The 767-nt window shown below is 36.0% G+C and overlaps 1 protein-coding gene across 1 annotated transcript in view; it reads right to left on the reverse strand.

Annotated features, from left to right (window-relative positions):
- Positions 1–767, reverse strand: part of LOC119593596 (extensin-like) — a 12,049-nt gene that overhangs the window by 8,642 nt on the left and 2,640 nt on the right.

Here is a 767-nt window from a genome sequence, read left to right on the forward strand (position 1 = left end):
CAGGACTAAAGACACAGATATAGACTGTCGGACATAAGCACAGCTGCAGAAAAGAAAAACACAGAAAGCAAGATATTTCGCGCTCACTAAATATCTTTTACGTATAATCCTTTCGGCGAATGATTAGCGGTAAAGATAAAGATTAAAGAGAAATTGAATATATTACACATTCAATATGGCCTTTCGTGTTAGCGACAACAATAGTAATGAAATTACCCATTTTAGCTATTTGTGTGAATTACAAAAGGAAACCATTCAAATATGTTATTCAGTCACCGACATACTCACCGGCCATACACATGCACAACAACACACAAAAGAGAAACACAGGAGGGAAAACGAACAGACGAGAAATTACAAGAATCTGACGAGTTTCCCCCTTTTTTATATAGACGCAACACTAAAATATCGATCGAAGTCGATATTTTAGGGATACGAACGCGCGGGAATTTGCGATCCGATCCCTATGTCCGATATGATGTATCTGATCTATTTGACGTTTTGAATCATGTGAAAAGGGAAAATCGTGATAATGGCTGAGCGTAACGTTCAATAATCCGAAGTAGTCTGGCTGTTTAATTTCACAAATTCACGATTAAAAGCAATTAGCTTAAGTGCTGTCCATCAGTGCAACGTGCTATGTCAGAAATATATTATGAGGAAAAATAGGTAATCGATATTTTTTGTTTTATTTTCGCTTACTATTACATTAATCCTGACATTTGTGTCACTGTGTATACTCTATATATGAATATCGTGTGTACCTT

The sequence above is a fragment of the Penaeus monodon genome, chromosome 32 (genome assembly GCF_015228065.2).
Source record: "Penaeus monodon isolate SGIC_2016 chromosome 32, NSTDA_Pmon_1, whole genome shotgun sequence".
Taxonomy (NCBI): domain Eukaryota; kingdom Metazoa; phylum Arthropoda; class Malacostraca; order Decapoda; family Penaeidae; genus Penaeus; species Penaeus monodon.